Source organism: Saccostrea echinata, unplaced genomic scaffold, assembly GCF_033153115.1.
Source record: "Saccostrea echinata isolate AGI-Se365-2 ecotype Australia unplaced genomic scaffold, CSIRO_AGI_Sech_v1 ptg000058l, whole genome shotgun sequence".
NCBI lineage: Eukaryota > Metazoa > Mollusca > Bivalvia > Ostreida > Ostreidae > Saccostrea > Saccostrea echinata.
Genome location: NW_026889807.1, coordinates 5,050,866 through 5,076,674, shown reverse-complemented (window position 1 = coordinate 5,076,674; position 25,809 = coordinate 5,050,866). Strand labels below are relative to the sequence as shown.

The following is a 25,809-nucleotide window of genomic DNA, read 5'->3' as shown; positions in this document are numbered from 1 at the left end:
TATATTAGTAAATTATAACAGATGAATCTATAGATACACAATGACTGGACATATCAGGTCTGTAAAGACGTTTCCTCTAACTAGAGAAAGTTAAGAAAAGGGCAGACAATTTGAATGTGTTGTAAATTACTTTTTCTTCGGAAGAATATTGTATTGAGTTAGAAGGCGAAATTGTCTGTTCCCGGAAAATTCTCTCAAGTATAACGTATGTATTGCAAAAAAATTATTTAATTTTACGAAAAGTTTTGATATACAGTACTAAAAATAAAGTTATTTTTTATTCTTTGTTGAAAAAAAAAATAATACGATCCTGAACTTTGTAGTCTCTATTATAATAGCTGTTACATCGACGAGAATTTCCACTCGTCTCGAAAAGCCTTATTTATTACAGGCCACAGGGGGTAGCCGACCCATTTGAGGTTGAGTTAGAAAGTGCAAATGGGGAAATGTACGTACATTAGTGTTCCATTAGAATAATGCCTCACTGATAACATAAATTAAAGGAACAGAAAAATGATTTTTAAATTATTTAATATTTAGTTTTCTAATTTGTTTTTATATTAATACATTTCAATTTTCGTTGTTATAAGCACATTTCAAATTTCTCCAGAGTTTTCATCTCATATTAATCTGTGATTTTCCACAGTGTTGAGAAATATACTCCCTGAATTGGAGTGTTGAGATATATACTCCCTGAATTGGAGTAAACAACTCATTATGAGTTTCCAGAAAATAATTATTTCAAATATATTGTGATGCCCTTAACCACGTCGGTTAGCTGCAGAAACCATCGGCATTGTCACATCGCATGATATAAAACGGATCTAGGGTATTTGCACGTTGGAAGATTTTGCGGCCGATTCAAATGATGCCTTGATCAATATTGTAAGCTTTCTTGGCACACTGATGCCAATCAGCTTACTGAGTGTCACTCCGTGTAACTTTAGTGATTTAAATTTTATCAGGACAACCAATCTGTCAAAATAAAAAAAGAGGGGGGTGTATCTTCCGCCAGCCCTTATATGTTTATATAGAGTATGATAAAGTTTTTCATATTGTACTTTACATCCTTGTAAATTATGACCAAGTTTTATGTTTTCGTTTAGAATACTTCATTTCATGACGTTTTCAATGAAATAAATATAACAAAACAGGCATGACAGTCATGTATACATTTGAGAATCCCGTACATAACATATATCTCGTAGTCGTAGGTATAATTATAATTATGTTATCATATGGAGAAATGGTGTTCATTCTGCTCAATTGCATATCGACCATATTGGAGCTATAATAGCGACAGCTTCCATAAAAATTTACAAACAGAAAATAGAAAAAATAGAAAATTTCTATATAATAACCATTTCGGATAAAGTTCATCATTCCGCTGATGGTTTGGCTTTTCTTAATATTTTCCACAGGAATAGAGAAGATTGTTGATACTAAAGCAGACGATTTATAATTTCGTGAAGAGTTACGACCGCCTTAATTTTTAAATTGAAAACGGCAATGCTAGTAGCTTTCACCAATGGGACCTACACAAAAAAGTATCATTAGTTGTCAACTGTTAAAAACTCAACATTCTACTAAGATAAATATGAGGGAGGCATGGGGGAAAAATGAACCGGGTTTGCAGGTTTAATATCGAAATTTAAAGAAATGGCATTTCGAGATTATGCAGGAACTTATGAATATTAATGAGAAGTAAATCACGCGGTAGTAATCTCATGAATATACTGCAAACCATTTTCTCCATACACATGTATGTAATAAATTTGACATTTCTGGCCTAATGAAATAGAGTGGATTGTGGTAAAGAGTCTTTTGCTACTTTGTACTGAAATTTACATTCTTTTTAATCATACCTTAGTAGCTATTGCATTAAGTATAGTTAGTCAGTGCTGTTGATGTCATGATATGCTGACGCTTAGTCCTCATATATAGGCGTCCAAAATAGTCACGTGAACAAAACAAACCAATGATTTATTGTCCTTTATTGAGCCCATCAGAACTACGTTACGTACATTTTATGTAATACAAAGAAAATAATTAGACGAGAAATTTCCTTTCTGCATGCAAAATAAAAGCTTAAAATTCTAATTCATATGCATAATAAAATAAGTTCAACAAACAATCTGTAATAAAACGGAAACACATAATCCACGGCATTATAATACAAGAAAATATTACGTACACATCAGTCGTCTTGCGCTACATGTTCAAGTTCCAAAACGTTTCATGAAATAAAACAATATTAAATCACAATTTTGTAATAAAGTAACGTTCAAGTATCAATTATAAATATTTGATGACACAGACAGTGTCTTATTAATTGTAAAACGATAATGTTTATGACCATTTCCTGCGTAAGAAAGATGGCAGGCAAATAAGGTACAACATGTGTTATAATACCAAAACAAGTAAGTAAATTACAGCCGTAATATGAGAGACAATGATGAAAAACTGACATAAAACATCTTAGTACCACTGTCCCTCACTGTCTGTTCAACAATATCTCACAAAATCTATTATCTAGTAATACAGTAACAACATTGGTTTACATGACAACGTCGAAGTGCAATGCGTTTTCATCAATAACATAAATAAACAAACAGATAGTCAAATGGAAATAAACAATAGATCATTTCTAATAAAATTACAACGGGATACTACTCTACAGACCACTTATTCACTGTATTAAAATCCACAACCTGTGAATAAATTGAAATATTCTACAGTCAAACCCCAATACATAATATATGGTAAAGTACTATAATACAACAGTTTGGTGAAATCCACTCCTTATGTATATTACATGGTAAAGTACTAGGCCCTATAATTTTACAATATTATACAACTTGTGACTGCATGCTTATAAAGATCTAAACTGATTGTCACAAGACCTGAGTGTATCTCCAAGCTTGGATCGAAAGGCTATTACTTCATCTTCATCTCCCTCTAGAAATTCTATATAAGATTTTGACTCAGTCAGATCCATGAATGAAATGGTAACATTTTCATGACAGCTTTCTCTAATGCTACCAAAAACAAAACATTTTCACAGTTTCTGGAATAAATGGCCTCCATGCATGCCATGTTGAGTTCAAACATACACCAGTAAGAATTTTAAAAAAAATTGAAGCTATAATAGAGAAGGTTTTCCTGCTATTATTATTGGAGTTTGTGATATTATCGGCTATCCCTGGGATGAAATCACGATGATGTATACACAGCCTAATATTGAATTCCTTTTCCAAGTGCTTAACAAGGTCGATGACGAATGTTCTGTCTTCGTCAGTATAAGATACGAATGCATCAAAGTGGTATGGATCGTTTGATAAGGCATCTGGCCTATGAACATTAATTTTATGATTTTCTCTCGCCAAATAATACATATATCTTAGTTTCCATCTATATCTGTAAAGAATACGGCTAATGGTGATTGTTAAGAGGACGATTATTAATTACGTCATAATGACGATGATCAGAGTATACGTGGAACACTGTTTTTCCAACACCTAGAGTAGATTTTCGATATTTGAGAACGGAATTCCCGAGGAATTTGAAAAATTGTAAAAACACACATAATCATCAAAATGAAGGAATTTGATTTTGTTTGAATTCAGAATCCTTTGATTTTGTTTGAATTCAGAATCCATTTAACAAAATCCAAGTTCTCACAGTTGCATCTTAATTCGTTGCCCTTTAAGTTCAAAGAGAGAAGATTTTTTGGGGGAAATTGCATCTAACATGTCTCTAGTTTCTCTACTCATGGACGATATATGGTTATAAGAGAGGACGAGGTAAGACAGGCGATCCATATGACTGACAGGTACTGTAAACTTACTCAAAAAAATTAAACTGAGGTTAAGATATTCCAGTTGTTTGAGATTCCGAAATATTTTCTTGGGAAGTCGTATGATTCTGATTCGTGTGAGGTTTAAAGATTTCAACACGTGAAGATTCTGAAAAATCTCTCCGTCAGCATCATTTTCCAGATTTTTTTACCTAGAGCATTATGGGAAAGATCGAGATAGGATAAATTTTTAAAATCTTGAAAAAATCGTGGCGAAATAAAACTGCAAAAATTATTATAGAAGTCCACATAAACGACACTCTCTATGCCCGTAATAGGACCATTTAGTTAATAGATTATGTTGTTTTGCAAATAAAGCTTTGACAAGACAGGTGTCTTGACGATTTGAGATGAAATGTTAAGCGTCATTTTATACAAATTGTCGTGAAAATATAAAGATTTTAAGTGAGGTGGAAGAGAGACTGTTATATTTAACTCTGTTAGGAAAGGTACACTTAATTGCTTGTTTGTTGTCATGTCCCCATGTTCATTTTCCGCTAAAGTCGCATGTAACGGCTTTGTATCTTTGCAGCTTGTGAAAAAATCCCTAAGTCGTAATTGATGAAAGGAGGACTGAAAACCTGCATTGACTGAAACTATATTAAACAAATTGCCGAATTCTAGCAGGTATAATCCAACACTGAGTACGTAATTAGCCAGATTAAGATATTTCAGTGACCTGGTTAGCTCGGTGATAACACCAAGTTCCAGGGTGTTGATGGGATTAGAAGCCAAGTTTAGTTCCTCTAAATGCGTATGCTTTAGGTAAGCCATGTGATATCTTTTAACAATGAATCTCACTCCGTACATGCACTGCAATTTCTCAAAATTTAAAACTCGAATCGAAGTAGAATTTTCTAAATTACTCGATATGTTGGGTACGACCTCAAGGGTAAGTTCTTGACTGCTGGAGATATCAAGATGCACTAGATTTGAAGAGTTTTTAAAAGAACCCAGTTCAACCGTGTATAGCAAGTTTTCCAAAATGATTAAATTTTACAGATTACTATATCTTGCCAGTGAGTGCTGAGTAACGTTTTTTTCAGATTATTCTTTGAGACATCCAAATAAACGATATTTAGAGGAAGATTGGTTGGAAAACTGGAAAGTATTTTGTCAGCCATATTTAATCCTCCGACGTTACTGCTAAATGACGGTGCTGAAGCAAGATGGATGTGTTCACAATTTGCCCATAATTTTCCGTTAAAGTTAGGACATACACAGCGTTTGTTTGACGAACAATCCAGTGCTTGCACTTGTATTAATGTTGTGATAATGACAAAAACGGCGAGTCCATTTAGTACAAGGTTCACCATTCTACAAATTTTAAATACATAGATAGATTAAGAAGGGGTTCAAATAACACTGAGTTATACTGAAAATACTTAGTCTAGTAGTGTGATAAAACACTGAAAATGATGATTAGGCTTTCCATTTTTATGACTTTTGAATTAGTGTGCGTTTAATCATGTTTGTGTTTAATAATAAAAAAAAAAATTACTATCCTTTTTGTCCATAAGGATTATGAGGAATTTTTAGTGTCCTTGCTATCTTTTTCTTTCTCTCCTTTTCTTTACATTTTGGATCCTCTACTTAAAATGTTTCCGTACAGCATTTGCTTGGACAAAGAAGAGTCTCGTACATTAATTTCAGAGCTTTTTTATTTTTATGCGCATCTGAATGTAAAAACAAGTCAAATGAAATCATTTTATATATTGCGTTATACTTAAGTTTTATGTCTCTGTGATAAAAAAAAAAAAAAAAATGTACAACTGCAATTAAAGCTGAAAATGATGTGAAAAAGGAAGAGAGTTATCTTTGTCCGCCATATTAGTCTTCTCGAGGATGTCCTTCTCCGGCCCCTACATAAGCCTCGGCTGTGCTAGACTTCAATGTATTTCGTTTAACGTACTCAACCTGGAAGGGTGTCTACTTCATTGTCTTTGTGAGAGACTTGGGCGCGACAAAAATGACTATGTATGCTTCTGTCACGTTAGGGAAAAAAAGATACCAAATATGTTCGATATCAATTGCACAGGTCAATGTTACTACGTGAAATAAACGCAAATGCAAGTTCATTGAAAAAACGTAAACAAAAGGGACAGTGTAAGATATACATGTCCTACACGCAGCAGTGACAAGGTGGAAACAATCGGGTGTAAAGAATGCAAAGGGTTTATATACCCCCCGTGCTGAGATAGGAGATAGGAAAATTAAAATGGCGTGTGCCTATTTACGAGTTGGCTTCAATGTGAAATGGACAACAACAAAAACAACAACAACAACAGCAACAAGAAATCAGGTGTGCAGCTAATGACTAGCGGTAATACATACCTAAAATTAATGTTTACAACAAATTGCATCCCAAATTTTTGCTGTGGCAATCAAAGCATAAAAGTTGTCATATTAATGATTTAGCGACAGATAAATATTTTTGAAAAAAATCTCCATCCATCACAAAGATTTGAAAAGATACACAATAAGAATATTAATACAAATAAAAAAATATATATACCTGGCATTTATGAAGATTTTGATTTCTAAGACTTTTCCTGTACTAAAGATCACTTGGCCTAAAATACAACTCTACATATCATTGGAGAAAAAAGGTTCATGTGTTCTACTACATTGTCTTTGTGAAAGACTTGGGCGCGACAAAAATGACTAATGTATGCTTCTGTCACGTCAAGGAAAAAAAGATACCAAATATATTCGATATCAATTGCACAGGTCAATGTTTCAAAATGAAATTAACACAAATGCAAACTTGTTCAATGAAAAAAATGATAAAGAAAAAGGACAGTGTAAGATATACATAAACTACACACAGCAGCGACAAAGTAAAAACAATCAGGTGTAATCAGGTTTATGTACCCTCGTGCTGAGATAGGAGATAGGAAAACTTCAACGCCATATGCCCATTTACGAGTCGGTTTTAATGTGAAATGAACAACAACAATAAACAAGAGGTCCAGGGGCCACATCGCTCACCTGAGCACTATGGCTAGAAAAAAGCAAAATCGGTTCAGTCTCGAAAGGTTGAAAAGTTTAAATATAAAAGTGTGGGGGGGGGGTTTCATGAATTGAACAAATTTGAATCTACATTATTTGAGGATGCTTCCATTTAAATATGACCAATCATGGCTTTGCTGTTCTTGTGTAGAAGATTTTTTAAAGATTTAACCTATGTATTCCTATGTAAAACTTTGATCACCCATTGTGGCCCCACCCTATCCCCAGGGGTCATGATTTGAACAAATTTGAATCTACTCTATCTGAGGATGCTTCCTTGTAAATATGACCAATCATGGCTTTGCTGTTCTGGAAAAGAAGATTTTTAGATATTTTTCCTATATATTCCTATATAAAACTTTGATCGCCCATTGTGGCCCCACCAGACCCCCAGGGGTCACGATTTGAATAAACTTCAATCTACACTATCTGAGGATGCTTCCATATAAATATGACCAATCATGGCTTTGCTGTTCTTGAGAAGAAGATTTTTAAAGATTTTTCCTATATATTCCTATGTAAAACTTTGATTGCCCATTGTGGCCCCACCTTTGGGGGTCATGATTTGAAAAAAAACTTGAATCTACACTACCAGAGGATGCTAACATATAAATATGACCAATCATGGCTTTGCTGTTCTTGAGAAGACGATTTTTAAAGATTTTTCCTATATATTCCTATGTAAAACTTTGATCGCCCATTGTGGCCCCACCAGACCCCCAGGGGTCATGAGTTGAACAAATTTAAATGTACACTATCTGAGGATGCTTCCATGTAAATATGACCAATCATGGCTTTGCTGTTCTTGAGAAGACGATTTTTAAAGATTTTTCCTATATATTCCTATGTAAAACTTTGATCGCCCATTGTGGCCCCACCAGACCCCCAGGGGTCATGAGTTGAACAAATTTAAATGTACACTATCTGAGGATGCTTCCATGTAAATATGACCAATCATGGCTTTGCTGTTCTTGAGAAGAAGATTTTTAAAGATTTTTCCTATATATTCCTATGTAAAACTTTGATTGCCCATTGTGGCCCCACCCTACCCCCAGGGGTCATGATTTGAACAAACTTGAATCTACACTACCTGAGGATGCTTCCAGATAAGTTTCATATATTCAAGCACAGAGGTTCTTGAGAAGAAGATTTTTTAATGATGCCATTAATTTTTCACAAATTCTTAATAATCTCCCCTTGGAAGAAGGCGTGGCCCTTCATTTGAAAAAAAAATGAATCCCCTTTACCCAAGGATAATTTGTGGCAAGTTTGGTTGAAATTGGCCCAATGGTTCTTGAGAAGAAGATGAAAATGTGAAAAGTTTACAACAACAACGACAACAACGACAACAACGACGACGACGACAACAACGACGACAGACAACGGACAAATTTTGATCAGAAAAGCTAACTTGAGCCTTTGGCTCAGGTGAGCTAAAAACTCATGTGTGCAGCCAATGACTAGCGGCAAAACATACCTAAAATTTATGTTTAAAACAAATTGCATCCTATATTTTTGCTGTGGCAATCAAGTCATAAAAGTTGTCATATTAATGTTTTAACGACAGAAAAATTTTATAAAAATCTCCATCACAAAAATTTTTCGAACAAATGAAAAAGATATACAATTAAAATAGTAATACAAATTAAAAAAAAACAAAAAAAAACAATCTACCTGGCATTTGTGAAAATTGTGATTTCTAACACTTTTCCTGTTCTGAAGATTACTTGGCTTAAATATCAGTGGAAAAACTATTCATGCGTTCCAGTTTAAATGCTGGATAAATGGTCGGACCTGTATGTCGGCGAAAATTCTACAATTAAAGAAAGAAAACCGAGATTATCCATATCATTTTGTTGCAGAAAGTTAAAAAAATAATGAAAGCTGAGCTATCATTCATATCAGTCCTGGTAATTTCCCTACATTTTATAGCATAATTCCCCAACATATATCTCTGGACTAAATTTCATTATCAAATTATGACAAGGACAGTGATTAGCCGTCAAAATTTTATATAAGAATACAAGTGTCTGATTGTTATGATTGACCGAACAAGGAAGTTTATTATATAACTTGATTTTCTTGATGTTTGGTGAACGTCTTTTCTTGTACTGAAGATCATTTTATTACAACTTTAAGTGGATATTTTTTTCTTGTGTTTCGATGTCAATACTGAATTAGATTCCTGTAAACAATTTCATGTACTTCACGTTGAGACAGAAGAATAAAAAATATCAGCTTAATATGTCTTTTAGCAGCATACAAAGGCCAGGAATTATTTCATACAATAATTTCAAAAAAGGTTTCTTAACTAAAACCCCCGCTTTACGAAATATTGGAAGTGCTATGAATCTCCAACACAATATGGACCAATGCAACCATTACTGTCTTATTTTACCCTGTAAATATTTCTGAAGAACAATGGAATCAATTACAGGTGGGATACCTTGAAGGTGATTGCGTAGAATCATTTAAAATTCATTTGAATGGCAGTTTTAATTTTCAAAAGGCATATTTCAACAAAATATATCATATGATGAACCTTTAGTGTAATAGCATATAGTTTTCAAATTAGAAGTGGGATGAACATTTATTTATAATTTTCTTACAATTTTCTACGTTTTAACTTCAATACTTCAAATTAAGAGTAAGAAAGAAAGATAATTTGAGAAGGAGTAAGAGAATGTTGATTTTTTTTAATTATATAGACGAATGAAAATTATTGTGCTGCAGCTGACGGCCTTCAATAATAGGGTCCACTGTCTGAACCCCACTTCCCACTCCCCTATGGCTAGTCTCTATTATGGACTCAGTAGTCTGCAGGCTCTTTACTGTCTGGAATAATGTGGAAAAAAATATAAATGATAAAGAACCTTTGCCCTTAACAAGGCTACATGCATGAAAGAGTACTGATTTAATAACTGGCTACATAGTAAATTGAATCGTTGTGACATATTCTAATTAGTTTTTCCATGATACCAACTGATAATTCAGGTTTTGCGTCCCTAAATGTATAATCCATGCAAGTGTAGTCACCACAGGCCTAATAGTTACTGCACAAATTCTAAAAAAAAACCTTTAATTTGCAGCTCCCAAAACAACAACCTAGTTTTTATTCTACAAAATAGTAGCTGAAAATACAGCATCTGAAACTCGAACGATACAATGGAACATACCGGATGCATCATTCATATATTCAATCAATAAAGGGCATTGAGAAAGTTTAAAATTAAAATAAATCTATTCAAACATGTCCAAACACACAGATGCTGAGGTAGTAGCATTAAATCCCACTGACTTCATATAAACAAGAGGCCCAAGGGCTTTAATGTTTACCTGAGTATTATACAGCAATTAAGGGTATCCGAGAGTATAAAATAAATTGATAGGTGAAGCTTTGTTGCCCAAAAGCAAGAGAAATTGGATGATCAGGATCAACGAAATAATTAGTTTAATATTCATTTACAAATTGTAAATTAAGTTCTAATCTGTCCCCCATTTATCACTATCACCATGCAGACTATAAACAAACTATTAGTGCTTTTTTGACCCCTATATAAAAGTCTTTCTCATTAGCCTCCCTTGCTCTTTAAAGAACATTTAATAAGATAAGTTATTTATGTCTTATTTTTATTCATATATTATTTAGGTAATTTTTATTAAGATATTTATCTATTATTATCTACCTTATCATTAAAATTAATAAAGTACTTTTTCAATCATAAAATAAAAAATTTGCTTAATTCTCTTATTCTAGTAACCTTTCAAATACATATTTACAGTTATTATCAAAAATGAATGGCAAAGGGGAATAACTTCTCTCAGTAGAATACAAATTAATAGAGCCCTATCCAAGACCAGATCACTTGACCAAATAGTCTAGACGTTTAAAAAAACCTAGGAGAAAATACCCTTGCTTATTAAAATTTTAACTCTGTTTGCCTCCGATATGCATAGAAGCAGAAAAGAATTTCACAGGAACAATGCAATGTAACCATTGATTCGACACAGAACTATTTTAAAACCAGAACCCATGACCTATGGTCATGAAATTCACAAATTTGGAAGGTTTCTCATCATCATTGTTATGCACTTACAGTAGTTAAAGACTTCAAAAGAATTAACAAATTTCTACTACATTATCGACAGAGCCCCACCCCCTCTCCCAAGAAACATCAAAACCCCTGACCCTGAGATCATAAGTTTTAAAAATTCTGTAAGGAGAACCCTTATGCATTATAACTATCCAATTTGTTAAACTGCTCAACACTAAGGTATAGACGGGATTATTTAAAAGAATTATTGCATTTTCACCATCAATAAAGCCCCAACCTGACAACAGAACATGTGACCCAGGGTCCATGAAACTCACAATTCTAGAAAAAACTCTCTTGCTTGTCATAACTATACACATAGCTTATTGTTTCAAAAACAGGAGAAGAAAAGAATATTTTCAAAGAAATCATGCTTTTCACCATATAATCAATAGACCCTTCCCCTTTTTTCACCAGAACCCTTGATCGTGGGGTCATGAATTGAACAATTTTGGAAGAAACATGCATCCTTTCCTATCATTACCATGCGCATAGTTTTTTTAAATAATACACAGGAGCAGAGAAGAAGAAATTTTGGTAGAGGTCTCAATGCTAATTACAATCATGCCAATAATTTTACTGCTTAATGCTCAAGAGTAAAGAGAAATTTTTTTTAAAGATTATCTAAATTTTGATGGTTTTAGCCCCACTCTTCAGGCCCAAAGGGAAAAAGGGTCACAATTTTTGTTTCTCTTCACCCATAGATACTATGTGTCAAAATTGGTTGAAATTGGTTCTGTGCTTCCAGAGAAGAAGTGAAAAAATCAAAAGTTTACGACCGACAGGCGACGAACGACATACGACGACAGACGAAAAGAGATAGCATTAGGTCACTTGAGTGGCTCAGTAATCTAAAAAAGGAAAGGGAAAGAAATGGGGGTGTCAGTAAATAGGGTATCCTGATGTATTCATTTTCATAGCCTTGATTCATGCATGACTAACTTCTGTACAAAGCAGAATTTTGTGCATTTAACTGTATGAAAGGTAAATTAATATTTACGCCAATACCTGGTGTATGCTATAAAATGATTGCCTTGCTAATGCATTATTTGTAAATTTAAACCTCTCGACAAGTATACCTTGGATACCATATTGTATACAGACCCAGGAAGATCATAAGAGTTTGAAACGAAAATGCAAAGTTTGTTGAATTTTTAGATCCACCAGAAATAGTAAGTACTACATGTATTTCTAAAATATACTTATAATACTTTATACATTTACTAATTGTTTAACAAAAACAATTAAGGTAGGTCGCGGGTTTGCCTTTGTCCTCAATTACGGTATACAATTTCAAAGATTCGAGCGGTTGTTTTCTGCACAATCGATTATGACGTCAGTTACGTCACAAAGGCGACGTCTCATTGCTTCCCGTTTATTTCTCTGAAAATTACTTTAGCAATAGAATCTAGTCCGTGCGATGCGTAGAAAGTACATATTATTGTCCGTAAACCTCGTAAATGTATGAACCAAGAGTAAGTTTGAATTCTGCTCTGATTATATATGTGTAATGTATAAGAACAAACTAATGAAACATAAAAAATGCCATGCAAAATGCAAGGAATAATTTATATTGTAAATGATACTAAACTGCTAAAGGTCAATCAAAATGAGTCAGTGTTAAATTAAAGATATAGGATACAAAACGAAAGTTACCGTAAATTGCTAAGACGGAAAATTGAAAGGCTGTATGTATGCACGTAATTTGGAACGAAGGGAGGGTGCGTAATACATTGTATGCTCATCACAGCAGGGGAAAAAACAAATCTGTTATTTTTAGGATAAAATCAATCCTCAACACTAAAAACGGATGAAATTTAATTACATGTATTTTCCTCTTTAAAAAAAAATGTAAATCTGAAATCAAATAGAAATATGTTTATAAAATAAATATATTTACCAAGCACCGCTGTTAATCAGCTGTAATATAATATAACGTCTATCCCCGTAAAGGGTTTAGCGCCGAGTGTGCATGGAAAACATTTAGTCGCAGGAAAGTTAGTAAAAAGTTATTAATAGAAATAGAACTGGTCAAACCGGAAATGGTCAAGTACGTCACAACAAGTAAACATAAATATTCACATGTGGATATTCACACACGTACAACACAAACTTAAACACACACAATAGAAATAATTCTAAAATAAAACATTGAAACTGACACATTTAATTACTTACACTGGTTACATATCCCCCCTTTTATTAAATGGCTCCTGACATTCTCTGAAATTAAATATCAGGCAATGTTTTAATTCAAAGTGCTGAATCAACTCAATATATATGTAAAACAATTTAATTAACCCAGCAAACATGCTAAAAATAAAATCAAACCAAGTAAAATAATCAAACATCATCTGACTCCCTTAATGCATCACCAAAACACTACTCACTGACACTGAACACAAAACCTGTCAATAAACTTTGACACATAAGACCTCAACATCACTGTCAAAGAATCATATCAACTGAACCAACCACTATCAACTGAATATGTTCAAGTCAAACTCAAGTTAAATATTAATTTCATCAAATATCAAATGATGATGGGTTCAATAATCAATTGTTTATCTTTACAATAAACAACATGTATCAGTGAATCACTGAATGTCATGCATAGATTCATATATTCAGAATAAACATTTACAGAAGTCAAAAAAACAATGATAAAAACCCTATCTTCACTGATGAAGTCTTTGAATTCACCTATCACTTTACTCATAGTGTCTAGTTTCCTTAGTTCGTCCATTCACCATATCTGTCTGGCTTTTTCTTAACTCTGGTAGATCGTCTTATGGGTAGAGCTCTCTCTGACATATCTGCCTCTATATTCTGACTTGCTTCATTTGTACTCTGGCTAAACTCATCAACGTCTGCAGTCTGAAAGGATAGAGAATAATTACAATTATTAAGTTCATTTTGACTCTGACTAATACCTGAGTAACTATAACCTTCATCCACTACTGATGAATCCCCTCGGATAGATGATAGCATTTCAGGTTGGTCTCCCTTTGCCCTTGTTATCAACACTCTTCTAAGTGTCCAATCTTCAGCATCACTCTCAGACTCTGTTTCTGATGAATCCGACATTGTTACTCCTGGCTTTTATGTCTCTGAGCTCTCTTTCTTTGCATGTTTTAAATAACTTTCCCGAGGTTAAGATGGTACTTCCTCCCCCTCTTGAAATCCAGAATAAGAAAGAAGCATGTTTCTATGCAGAGTCCTTGTTCTTCCCCCTTTACCTTCAGCCTTTACCTTGAACACTGGAACATCTGGGTTTGGCATTTCTTTTACTATATAAATGGTTTCTTCCCACTTGTCTGCTAACTTGTTCTTACCCTTTAAACCTACATTTCTAACTAAAACTCTATCCCCTGGCTCTTACCCTTTAAACCTACCAAGCATTTTCAAGAGTGTTTGGTTAAACCTCTCTGCAGATCCATTACCCATAGAATGTTATGGGGTGGTACGACTTTTTCTAATACTTAATAGCTTACACAGTTCTTTCATAAATTCCTGCCTTGATCACTGTGCAGTTTCTATGCAAGGTCTACTTCTCGATACGCCTCAGGGATCACCAGCTTACTTACCTCTTTGTCATCAATAATTGCTTTCCTGTAGACAGTAACATCTTTCAGATGAAGTTTCCTCCATTCCCTGAAAAATCTCTGGACTGAATAATCTTCCTTTTTCATGTTCACTCTATTTGGATAAAATCCTTGTTTCTTCAACTCTTTAACTCTTTTTTTTATGTGCAAGGATTTTTTTATTGGCTCTTTTTTTCATATATAATGTAATAAAATAACAAACATGCAAAAAATTTAACTATATACAGTAGCAGACAATATTTTGTAAATCATGAAAGATCACATTGCATACTATCTACAGATACAAAACATATTTTCATTACTTTTACAAAGAAATATGTTACAGGGGATATTACTTTTTGATTATGACATTTGATTTAAATACAGTGAAATAATACCATTAGTTCTGATGTAATCACTATAATGCATCTAATATTGGTTGCCATCTTTCATTAAAAATATCTAAATTACTATTTGAGCAATATGCTGCCTTTTTAAGTAGTAATTTCTTTTTCAGAAGGTATAAAAAGGCATGAAAACTTGGTTCTTTTTTAAGGACATTCAAATTAGCTATAGACACTGAATGTATATAAAAGAAAGCAAAATACAGTAATTCAAACTATCACATTTTCTCTCATACAGACCTAATATAACATTTTGACAAGATAGCTTGTCTATGTGGAAAATGTGTAAATCATTCCACCAAGTTAGAAAGTGGTTCCAAAATGTAACAACAAAAGTACAGTAATAAAACTTGTGTTCTATAGTATCTTCCATTTTACATAAAAATATTGGGGGAAGTTTTAATTTTCATTTGAAACAGTAGTTTATTATGAGATAAAAATCTATGTGTTAGCTTATACTGAAAAGACTGTATTGATGTTTCATTAGAACATACAAAAGGTAGCATGAACATTTTTTCCAAGTCTGTTTGCGAGAAGTTTGCTTTAAATATTTCCTCCCATTTTTGTACACATGTTGGTACTTCATTTAAACTTTCCACTGTAATCCAGTAAAAGTCTTTACAAGATATTTTTGACAAAGGACTTCTTTTATTATTAAAACATAAGGTCAAAGAATCTCTATTAAAAGAAACGTTTTTGTTTTGTCTTATATATTTTCGCCAATGATATGGAATTGCATTTCTTAAACAAAAGTAATCAAAAAAGGTATATTCAAGTCATACAGATTACTTAATTGTTCATGGCTTAAAAAATCATAATTATCACCAAAAATGTCTCCAATAAATAAGATACGTTTTTTATACCATTTTTTCCAAAACACATTCTCATTATTTATTTTAATGTTATCATTGAATCAAAGAGCTTCTTTAAATATTATTGGTTCAATATTAATAACATTACATCTAAGTTGTGTCCATGTTTCAATAATGTCTCTGTAAAATTGTGGTAATGATGAACATGCATGTAGCCTATTTAGACAACCTCTGGTAATTATAAAATCATTCAGTTCTATATCATTCAGGAAAGATTGAATTATACTCTCCATCTTGCTTTTGTATTAATAAATGTCCTTCTAATCCAACCAAGTTTTAATGATTTCATTTGTGCTTCAAGATTAGGAACTTTCAATCCACCCTTATTGATTTTTTGACAGAATACTGAACTTTTAACTTTTGGCTTTTCATTATTCCATATAAACTTATTCAGTTCTTTAGACACCCCCTTTATCATTTGTGGGGGAATTGGAAGTACTTGTGCTTGGTATACTATTTTTGATATTACTAAAGTTTTTACAATTAGAATTTCGCCAATAAGTGTTAAATTCCTTATTTTCCATCAAAGTTGCTTTTAGTTCATCTAATTTTGTATTTAAGTTTTTAGCAAGGGTTTTTTGTTCACTGCTTGAACTAAACCAAATACCAGAGTGAAAAATTGACCTTCAGACCATTTCACTGGCAAGATTCCCGGTTCGAAGTTTTTGTTCTTTCCTATCTAAATTGCTTCAGTTTTATTCAAATTAATTTTCAGACCAGAACAGTACTTAAATTTTCGAATAACATTTAATATTTCAATTCCTGATTTTTCATCACTTAGAAAACATGTAGTGTCATCTGCTAACTGGCTAATCTTAAATTCTGTCTCCCCTATTTTTATTCCACGTAAATTTCTATTTGCCCTTATGGCTATTGCAAGTAGCTCAACACATAAAATGAACAGGTAGGGTGATAAAGGGCATCCTTGTCTCACCCCTCTAGTTAATTTGATGAAAGAGGTTGTATACCCATTGTTTATAACACTACTAGAGATATCTGTATACAGGATTTGAACCCAATGTCTAAAATTTTCACCAAATCCAAATATTTCTAAAGTTTTATCAATGAAAGGCCATTCTATCGTATCAAATGCCTTTTCAAAATCAACTAAGAGAATTAGTCCAGGAATATTCTTAATACTAGTATAGTTTATAAGATCAGATATGGTTCTAATATTTTCTCCTATAAATCTATTCTCTAAATATCCAGTTTGGCCAGAATCTATTAAATGAGGTAAATAAGTTTTCATCCTTTTTGCCAATACCTTTGATAATATTTTATAATCAAAATTAAGAAGAGATATTGGTCTCCAGTTTTTTTTTAACAAAGTTCTATCTTTATCTTTTTTAGGAACTAGAGCTATTATTCCTTTTCTTTGGTCAACTGAGAGAGTGTGTTTTTCAGTGCTTTCATTTATACTATCAATGACTAGTTCTGATATCTGATTCCAGAAATACTCATAAAATTCCATTTGAAACCCATCAGTTCCAGGTGATTTATTATGTCTAAAAGTTTTCAAAATATTTGCACATTCTTCACAAGTAATTGGTCCCTCACATGAAAGATATTCCTCTTTTTGAAGTCTTGGAATGTTTACATTATTTACAAAATAGCCAAGATTTTCATTATATTCATTATAATCCAAGTCAGATGTATATAATTTCTGATAAAATTTCATCTCCTCCTCTAATATGTCACTTTTACAGTGTACAATATTGTCATTTATATTTAATGTTGAGATACATTTATTTCTGTAATTTCTTTTTTCCAAAGATAAAAAAATTTTTGTTTTTCCCCCTCTTCACACCATTTTGCCTGAGATCTTAATATAATTCCTTTGGTTTTGTTATCATTTAATATTTCCAACTCTTCTCTTATTTCATTATATATGTTAATATTTTCTTCAGTTGGATCTATTGCCAATTTTGCATTTTGTTCCTCTAGTTTCTTAATAAGACTTTCTTCACTCTTTCGATTTCTACGAGCTTTAAGTTTTGAATACTTTACAATAAATCCTCTTAGTTCACATTTAATTGTATCCCATTTCAACTGCTTATTTTCTAACTTAAAGTATTTTTCTTTTAACTTTGCAATTGTATTTTTTATTCTCTCTACAAATACCTCATCTTGTAATAGGGATGCATTAAATTTCCAAAAACCAGGGCCTCTATCTACAAAAATTTTACCCTTTAAAATTATGGTTATAACACTATGATCTGTTTTTATTGATGGTTTTATACTTAATGTTCCAAAAGGTACCATAAAAGCTGGAATCAGGAAAAAATCTAATCTTGATAAAATAATTGGATTTTTTCGCAAAAAAGTGAAAAGTTTTCTATCAGGATTTTTCTCTCTCCATATATCTATTAAATTTAGATCATTTATTGCAGCGATTAGATTATCTCTGTATTTGGATTTCCCTTCAATGCCTCCGCCTTGTTTGTCTATAATAGGGTTTAAAGTAATATTAAAATCACCACCTAATATCACATTCTTATCACTCTCTTCTTCTAAATGATTCAACTAAAAATCTAAAAATTCAACTTGTTCAACTAAGTTATCTTTTGTTGGTGCATATATATTTATCAATGTAAATTTTGAATCATCTAGTAAAATAGATACTTTCAGAAATCTGCCAATATCATCACCTGTGTGTTCAATTATTTTATAGTCTATATGATGTGCACATAAAATTGCTACCCCTTTGCTATTAGATTCTCCATGAGTAAAAATGATATCCGATTCCCACTCAGTTTTCCACATCTGCTGATCTTGTTCAGTAGAATGTGTTTCTTGTAAATAAATAAATGATTGGGAAATTTCTCTTTAAACCATGTAAACAAACATCTTCTTTTACTAGATAAACATAACCCCCTTACATTTAGAGATAAGCAAGATATATTAAAAGACATAATCTATTTTGATTCTGTTGTAGAGCACCAGCACTGGCTCACTCGCAATAAAATGAGTGCAATAAACATTGCCAATACAATTGAAGTTGCATGTAAACAAATAGTTTTTTTTTAACATAGAGCCAGGTATATAACAGAAACACAAAAGAAAAAAAACATACAGCGTATGTACAAAAAAGGATACGTCATTTTATTTCGAGTACCTTAGGGTTTAACCAAAAATGTGTCTTTGTTATCTCGATCAGTATCGGGATTTCAATACCGGAAAGGAAAAGCAATAACAAATTTTAGACCAAACACTGCGGATGTAAAAAATCCGTATTGTTTAATACAAGAAAGGAAAGGAAATTTTTTTGTCAGTTTAGACATAAATAGCAAAAAATGATTAAATGATTAATAATAAGCATTATTAAATATTTAATAATAATCATTTTTGATGGAAAAGAGCAGTGACGGTCCCAGAAGGAAATTACCTGACATGAGCACATATTTAGCCATTATGTGCAAGAACAATGTCTGCAGTCAAGTTTTCAATAATTTGAAACCTGCGGAAGCCTAGGTGTTTACCGTAAAAACTGGAGATAACGCATGCCATGTTTGTAACATTTAGTGATCGAAGAACTTTGATGAGCCGCCTCCCTGCTCCATACTCGCCGTCATCGTTATGACCCTCGTGGATTGCGCCGGTACTATCTTTAAAACGGTACACTAGTTGAGTAGGCTGGGTCAATAATATTTTTTTTTTTTATAAAAGTTCCTGACTTGATTGTTTGTCTCTGTTGTTGCTGCAGCTGCTTTGAATGTGTTTCCTTCATCTGAGCAATCCATGGTGGACATAGAAATCTGTTGAAGCTTTTCCTTATCTGATTGGGTCATCTCAAGGATATTATCTGGCTTTGGTTTCAATACTTTGTCTCTGTACACATTTCCATTCGGGAATACTAATTTCTCTCCCACAAATCGTGTCATTTCTTCCTCCTTCCAGTACTGATTATTTATCTCCTGAAGTTTCTTTCGGTTTTCCGCTATTTCTATTGGTCTCTGTGACGTGACGTAAAAAGTTCTTTCGGGTGCATTTGGTTGCGCGGACTGGTCAGACGCTTCACGGTCACTTTTGTTCAGTTCTCTTTGCGCTTGGAGAATTTTTTCCTTCTCAGTAAATTTTGACAGTCTGCCTGTAATAATTCGCGATCTCCCTGGAGTTTTCGGTCCATTTCTATGTATATTTGCAAAGGAAGTGTCCACTCCGAAATGCTGCTTTATGAGTTGTGGGATTTTCTCAAATAAGTTTTCTTCATTGTCTTCTGGAAGATTGTGAATAAGAATATTCTAATTCATGGATCTTGACTTTAAATCTGTAATTTCAGATTGCTGTTTTCTGACCGTTCTGTCTAAATTAATGACAACTGATTTTAACAGATTGATATCTTCTCGAAAACTCTTGTTTTCCTCTTGAAGCAGTTGAATATTGTCAATATTCTCCTCCTCTATAACTCTTGCTAGATACTTGTCCTCCTCCTGTTTTTTTCTCCAGTTAATGTCACTTAGATATTGGGATTCTATAATCTCAAAACTAGCAGAATTTGGGGAAGAGTCATTTGTAATAGTCCGGCAGTAAGGAACACCACATATTGCAGAATAGCATATGCCCTAATAGCATCAGAGAAAAGCTCTGGCTTCCTTGATAACCCATCTGCATCACCCTTCTGCTGACCAGTTCTGTATACTATTATAAAATCATATCCTGCTAAGGCAGCAACCCACCTTTGGCTGGTAGCATCGAGCTTGGCTTTAGAGAGCACATATGTAAGGGGGGTTATTGTCAGTGATCACTTGAAAAGAAGTACCATATAGATAATCGTGGAATTTATCACTGACCGCCCATTTGAGTGCCAAGAACTTCAGTTTGTGAGCTGGATAATTCCGCTCGCTTGGCCTCAAGCCTCTACTGGCATAGGCTATCACTCTTTTCCTACCTTGCTGGACCTGATAGAGAACAGCCCCTAATCCAAAACTGCTAGCATCTGTATGTAAGATAAATGGTAATTTATAATTGGCAAATCCAAGTATAGGGGGTTCTAGAAGCTACTCTTTACAATCTGGAATGCTTCTTCTTCCATCTCTGTCCACTGACACATTACTGGTGTATTTCCATTCTTTTTCCTCTTCTTTTTCTTAGTTGTACCATGTCCTTGAAGTAGGGTATTCAGTGGAGCTGCTATCTTGGCAAAATGTTGTAGTATTCCACAAGTCCAAGGAATTGACGGAGTTGTTTGATGTTGGTCGGTGTTGGCCAATCACGACCAGCTGATTATTTTTCGGGATCAGTTTGAATTCCTTTTTCTGAAATAACATGGCCTAAATAAGTTTTAAATAATTCACATTTTGATGGTTTTAATTTTAATCCGTGTTGAGCTAATTTTGTAAATACATTTTTAAGTCTAACACAATGTTCTTCAAAAGTTTTTTGAAAATATGAGTACATCATCAAAAAAGATCAAACATTCTTTCAAATGCATATCTCCCATGCACTTCTCCATCAACCGTTGCAGGAGCATTAGTTAATCCAAAACTCATTCTGCTGCACTCATAAACACCTAAATCACCTACTGAGAATGCTGTTTTGTGCCGATCTTTCTCCTCAATTTCCACTTGCCAATAGCCTGATCGTAGGTCTAACTTACTGAAAAGCTTGGCTCCATACAAGGTATCTATGACGTCATCAAACCGAGGAAGCATGTAGCAATCCTTACGCGTCTTCGAGTTTAACATTCTCATGTCGAGACAAAATCGCAAAGATCCGTCTGATTTTCGACAAAGCACCACGTTCGAAGAATAATTGCTATTTGGTTCACGAATAACTCCAGCATCTAACATTTCGCGCACATTCTGACGGACTTCCTCATACATACCTGGAGGAATTCTACGATATGGTTATTTAAATGGTTTGTGTCATCTAACTCAATAGAATGTTTGACTAGATCAGTTCTTCCGAGATCTAATGGTCCTATAGAAGATACATGACTGTATTGCTTTAAAGTATTTCTTACAGTATTCAACTGCTCTTGGGTAAGCATACTTGAGTCAGCTTTAACTCCAAGTCCAACAGGATCACACAGTTCAGATTTGGGTTTTAATGCAGAAACTTAACCTCTTGGAGATTACAAAGTACAGTGCCATGCCTAACTGAGACGGGTTTAGCAGATATATTGCAAATCTTGACTTGCACTGTAGACTTTGTAGTAGGTGTAGAAAACTTAACTGCCCTTGGACAAACTGTAAACCTGTCAGTATTATCACAGTTTTCAGAAACCATTGTCATGTTGTTATTTGGTAAACCTTTAAAGGACTTATCGCATGCATGTAGAGTTTAAAAGAATTGAGTGAAAATGACTTCTATGTATGTTACATAATAAATCAAAATAATTTAAAATTAAAAGAAAGCTTTTTTTGTAAGGTTATGGACAGCGAAATTCAAATTCCACGATATGCATATTTTTCTTACAATTTTCCGCGCCATTGCCCGTGACATCAGAGGAGCCCTTTTGATCGAGGAGGTGAAAATAGCCATCGGCCATCTTGTTATCTTATCCGCAAACAACCGTTCAAAACCAATTATCAGATTAAAGAAAGCAATCGATAATAGTGTGATAATGCTTTTTTGTGCCGTCTTTGGGTGTAACAGTAGACAGAGGAAGGAATCCGGCCTGAGCTTTTTCAGATTTCCTAAGGAAAAGAAGGTAGAAGAAAGCCATGGACATGTGGGTAGAAGAAAGCCATAGACAATATACTGTCGCCGTGAGAATTTTGTGCCTACAGAGAACAACCGCTTGTGTTCCCTGCACTTTTCGAAGTCCCACTTAGATAGAGACCCAGAAAAACTAAAGGAGAACGGGTACTAAGGAGCCAGAATTCGCCTGCGAGACGATGCAGTTCTGGACAACCCTCTTCTCCTACAGAAGTTCCAGGACGAAAATGCCACCATTTCCCTCCCGTCAAGAAAGCCAAGAGGCGCATTTCTGAAACGCCAGAGAGCCGATGTAAGTCATTTGAATTATCGTAAGGTATTTAATAATTAGATTTCTAAAAAAAAAGCTCCGTATCTCTGACAAAACATATGAGTGAAGGCATTCTGTAACGGACTTGTGCATAATCATATAAAACTCCACGTGCCTTTCAAATTTTGGCACACACAGGCCTAATTGTTCACTATAAAATTTTGAAATACTTGCAAATATAAGTTTATTTGAGATACTGTGTGATTTCCAGATTATGTTATCATATTTAAGGTATGCTTCTTGTATGCATGAAATTTACTACTACATAAGTACATTGTACATAAGAGACATAACAATAAGGAAGGGGCTGCTCCCCCCCCCCCCCGCCTCCCCCTTTGTTTTTTTTTTAAATCTTTTTCTTGTTAAATTGACCGATTATAAATGCTTATGTTTCCTCCTTAATTTCAGGTCATTCGGCAAATTCAGGAGGAATTGAAACCAAGGAATGTTGTGGAGGATTCCGGCCCACCACCAACTGACCAGGAAGATTCTGACCCAAAGGGTACACCAGCTACCCCAGAGATTGATGAACCAAATGTGCAGGAGAATTCTAACCCTCCAGACTTGCCAACCATCTCAGAGGATGAACCAGTACTGGAAAATGTTTCCAACGAAAGAGATTCCAGCACCCCTGTTCTACCACCCCTCGAGACGTCCAGAGGCACCCAGGCATCCTTCCGACCCCCACAAATTACAAGGCGGATTCAAGTGTTGCTTCCATCCACCTCTACCGTGCAGACAGTTTCCACTGCAGTCCAGTGTTCTAGCCTTTCAGATGGGGTCCCACTTAAAGTGGCTGCTGGCTTGGTGACTCCTGAACCAGCACCGAGACAGCTTGCTGTTGATAGTGATGGTGAAGATGACAATCCACCTGCCCATGAACCTGACCTGCATTTCAATCCTTTGGATGAGGCAGAGGACAGCGAATCCGATGAGGAGGCAAATGAGGAGCCACTTGGTGGTTATCCGTTGAGGATCAATGCCCCACCTGAAGAGGAACGGCACTTCTTGGTTTCCGAGGCATCTCTGGCCAAGCTGTTGCAGCTCTGTGCAGACTGTGGTAAACTGTGTGAGATATCTGTCCAGTTTACTAGGGGAACAATGATTGGGACTCTTTCTGTGTGCTCAGATGGACATTCTTCTCAGTGGGAAAGCCAAAGGAGTCATCATGGGATGCCTTGGTCCAATCTACTCCTAGCCGGCTCAATTGTGTTCAGTGGCCTCAATGCATCTAAATGTCTTAGGTTTCTCCAACACCTGAAAGTGCCAGCCATTTCCTCGTCGACATTCAACAGGATTCAGTCAGCATATGTAGTGCCAGCAGTCCTATTCACATGGGATTTCCATCAAGCTGAGCTGTTGGACATGTATTAGGATAGGATTCTGACTCTAGGCGGTGTTGCGAGATGTGATTCTCCAGGTTACTCAGCCAAGTTCAGATCCTACACCCTAATGGACTTAGAGAATGGAAAAGTGTTGGACTTCCAATTACTTCAGGTACATACATTTGCAATTGTGGTATTTACGGTAGATTGTTCCTAACAATGTTATCATGAATAGATAGAGAGATATTTTTGGTGTAAGTAAAGATTTAGTTTGTGTAATTTCACTATATAACTTGTTAATAATGAATTATAACTTGAGAGCTACTAAAAAGTTCATAAAAATCTTAATCTGAATTAAGGTGAATGAAATGAATGAAAATTTGAAAATACAGCAGTTTTGTGTAAACATTCTTTATTTATACACTTGCACAGTAACTATTTTAATGTTCTTTTTTATAATTTACAGAGTAAAGAGGTTGCTGGTTCAAATCATATGGTGTTAGAAGGCTTGAAGAAGAGACTAAGAAGAATGAAAGAGGCAGGCATCAATGTCCAGGCCCTTGTAACAGACAGGCATGGGATGGTAAAAAAGTACATGAGGACTGAGCATGCAGACAAGAAACACTACTTTGATGTCTGGCACTTAGCTAATGGTATTTATCTAAAATTGTGGCAATGTAATAAAATAAGTTCTGAGATAAAAAAAGAAGAAGATAAGTTATATCTGCAAAGTATTCATGATATTTATATAACAGGTTGAGTTGTAAATATTTGCGTTAGCAATATATATCATTTAAACTTATATGAAATACCTCTTAAGTAGTTTATTAATTAAGTATTTATTATACAGGTGTTTCAAAGAAACTGGAATCGGCTGCCAAGAAGCGGACATTTGATTCTTGGTGAAGAGTTCAGTCAACCACTGTTACTAGGTGGCAGCCGCCAGTAAGGATGATGGGGAGATGAAAGAACAGAAATGGTCATCTTTGGTTGAACATGTCACTGAGAGACATGACAGCTGTCATCATGGTGGGTTGAATGAGGACAGACAATGGCTTATAGAAGATAAGGTTGAATGTAATTTTTGAATGATCACAAAAATATTTTAATGTATGTAATATACTGAACTAAGGTTGTTTAATGTGCAAATTCCATGGCCCACCAAGAATGGATATTGAAATATTAATAATTACATGGCTATTTGGCTAACATTTAACCTTTGAAATTTTACAGGTTCCAGAGCCCACAAAGCTTTTCATGGAAGTAGTCAAAAGCAAGTTCCTCATGAATGACAATGGAAAGTTATCTCCCCTGCACCAGACATATGGCCTGAAGGTGTTTCACAGTGTTGTGAACAGCTTCGCACCCAAGACGACACAGTTTTTCTACCCTGCAATGTTGGCCAGGTAATTTCAAAATATTTCCTAACATTGCCGAGCAAACATTTCCATGCAGTATTTTAGGTTCACTTTTTATTTCATACATTCTCAATGCAGTAAATTCATTTAATAGTAATCAATATATCCTTTTATTCTGTACAGACTGAGTGTGACAGCTCTACATTTTAACGAGAATAGACAGCGTCATCAGGCTGTGACCAGAGCTGGGGAGTTACAGTGGCAGCTTAGCTATCCCAAAGGAAAAAAGGGGGAACATGCTGTTGTCAAGCCACATAGGACCCCTATTACGTAA

The 25,809-nt window shown here is 34.3% G+C and overlaps 2 pseudogenes; one reads left to right on the top strand and one right to left on the bottom strand.

Moving 5' to 3' along the window:
* Window positions 1-385: 385 nt before the first annotated feature.
* On the bottom strand, window positions 386-3,465 carry LOC133174486 (toll-like receptor 4; annotated as a pseudogene).
* Window positions 3,466-24,697: 21,232 nt separating this feature from the next.
* Window positions 24,698-25,809, top strand: LOC133174485 (uncharacterized; annotated as a pseudogene).